This window comes from Acipenser ruthenus, chromosome 34, assembly GCF_902713425.1.
Source record: "Acipenser ruthenus chromosome 34, fAciRut3.2 maternal haplotype, whole genome shotgun sequence".
Classification (NCBI taxonomy): Eukaryota; Metazoa; Chordata; class Actinopteri; order Acipenseriformes; family Acipenseridae; genus Acipenser; species Acipenser ruthenus.
Genome location: NC_081222.1, coordinates 965,001 through 967,500, shown reverse-complemented (window position 1 = coordinate 967,500; position 2,500 = coordinate 965,001). Strand labels below are relative to the sequence as shown.

At 45.7% G+C, this 2,500-nt stretch overlaps 1 protein-coding gene across 1 annotated transcript in view; it reads right to left on the bottom strand.

Annotated features, from left to right (window-relative positions):
- The window catches only part of LOC117969966 (coiled-coil and C2 domain-containing protein 1A-like), a 33,710-nt gene extending 33,677 nt beyond the window's left edge, over positions 1–33 (bottom strand). Inside the window, exon 1 of the mRNA XM_059007003.1 lies at positions 1–33. This exon is cut by the window's left edge and continues 446 nt beyond it. The gene's annotated coding sequence lies outside the window, so the exon portion shown is untranslated.
- Positions 34–2,500: the final 2,467 nt, after the last annotated feature.

Below are 2,500 nucleotides of genomic sequence, written 5' to 3'. Positions count from 1 at the left end.
GTCTCTCTACCTCGGTGCACGCTGTTAACTGAGAGAGAGAGAGAGAGAGAGAGAGAGAGAGCCATTCAGCACATGCCAGACTGTCAGCTTGAATGAAAATTGCTAACAGTCTCCCTCTCTCTCCCTCTCTGTCTCTCCCCCTCTCTGTCTCTCTCATATCTGTTTCTAACCTCGAATCCCCCTGTTTAAGACACACACACACAGGCGCACACACACGCACACACACACACACGCACCCCTGATCATTATATATATCTGCAAGCTGAGAGTCTGCTCTATATCGGGGCTGCAAAGGAACTTGGTAATTTAAGGGGGGGTTTGGAGGGGCTGTGGGGAACCAGACGCTGCGTGCTGATTGGCTGAACCCGAAGCTCTGGGCTTTTCTCATTGGCCGGGAGCCTGAAATGTAAGGAGAGATTTTTTTTTTTCCTTCTCTCTCTTTCTTTTGGAAGTCTGTTTGCAGACAGCGTGCCAAGAAGCAGACTTAACTGTTTGTGTGCCGGAGGAGGGGAGTGATCACAGCGATGATCAGCATAATAATAATAATAATACTGTGTGCGTTCAGGGCAGGGCAGGGCAGTGTGGGCATTGCTGTGTGTCCTGTGCTGTGCATGATCTGCTTCATGAGATAATATTACCATTACTGAACCTGGCATTACGATGATGATGAGGAGGAGGAGGATTTTATTACCTCAAACAGAGCGGGATGTGCTTTTTAGCGTCTTGCTTTGTAATGGTGTTGTTTTCTGCTTCGGTTTACATTTCTTGACAGTGAATGTGAAGCAGTCCTGTCGTGTAGCTTGTAAAAAAAAAAAAAAAAAGCATATGGAAGCATTGTAAAGCACAGAGAGGTCTGGTACAGCATAGGGAAGCATTGTAAAGCACAGAGAGGTCTGGTAAAGCATAGGGAAGCATTGTAAAGCACAGAGAGGTCTGGTAAAGCATAGGGAAGCATTGTAAAGCACAGAGAGGTCTGGTAAAGCACAGGGAAGCATTGTAAAGCACAGAGAGGTGTGGTAAAGCATAGGGAAGCATTGTAAAGCACAGAGAGGTCTGGTAAAGCATAGGGAAGCATTGTAAAGCACAGAGAGGTCTGGTAAAGCATAGGGAAGCATTGTAAATCACAGAGAGGTCTGGTAAAGCATAGGGAAGCATTGTAAAGCACAGAGAGGTCTGGTGAAGCATAGGGAAGCATTGTAAAGCACAGAGAGGCCTGGTAAAGCATAGGGAAGCATTGTAAATCACAGAGAGGTCTGGTAAAGCATAGGGAAGCATTGTAAAGCACAGAGAGGTCTGGTAAAGCATAGGGAAGCATTGTAAAGCACAGAGAGGTCTGGTAAAGCATAGGGAAGCATTGTAAAGCACAGAGAGGTCTGGTAAAGCATAGGGAAGCATTGTAAATCACAGAGAGGTCTGGTAAAGCATAGGGAAGCATTGTAAAGCACAGAGAGGTCTGGTAAAGCATAGGGAAGCATTGTAAAGCACAGAGAGGTGTGGTAAAGCATAGGGAAGCATTGTAAAGCACAGAGAGGTCTGGTAAAGCATAGGGAAGCATTGTAAAGCACAGAGAGGTCTGGTAAAGCATAGGGAAGCATTGTAAAGCACAGAGAGGTCTGGTGAAGCATAGGGAAGCATTGTAAAGCACAGGGAGGTCTGGTAAAGCATAGGGAAGCATTGTAAAGCACAGAGAGGTGTGGTAAAGCATAGGGAAGCATTGTAAAGCACAGAGAGGTCTGGTAAAGCATAGGGAAGCATTGTAAAGCACAGAGAGGTGTGGTAAAGCATAGGGAAGCATTGTAAAGCACAGAGAGGTCTGGTAAAGCATAGGGAAGCATTGTAAAGCACAGAGAGGTCTGGTAAAGCATAGGGAAGCATTGTAAAGCACAGAGAGGTCTGGTAAAGCATAGGGAAGCATTGTAAAGCACAGAGAGGTCTGGTAAAGCATAGGGAAGCATTGTAAATCACAGAGAGGTCTGGTAAAGCATAGGGAAGCATTGTAAAGCACAGAGAGGTCTGGTAAAGCATAGGGAAGCATTGTAAAGCACAGAGAGGTCTGGTAAAGCATAGGGAAGCATTGTAAAGCACAGAGAGGTCTGGTAAAGCATAGGGAAGCATTGTAAATCACAGAGAGGTCTGGTAAAGCATAGGGAAGCATTGTAAAGCACAGAGAGGTCTGGTAAAGCATAGGGAAGCATTGTAAAGCACAGAGAGGTGTGGTAAAGCATAGGGAAGCATTGTAAAGCACAGAGAGGTCTGGTAACGCATAGGGAAGCATTGTAAAGCACAGAGAGGTCTGGTAAAGCATAGGGAAGCATTGTAAAGCACAGAGAGGTCTGGTAAAGCATAGGGAAGCATTGTAAAGCACAGAGAGGTCTGGTAAAGCATAGGGAAGCATTGTAAAGCACAGAGAGGTCTGGTAAAGCATAGGGAAGCATTGTAAAGCACAGAGAGGTCTGGTAAAGCATAGGGAAGCATTGTAAAGCACAGAGAGGTGTGGTAA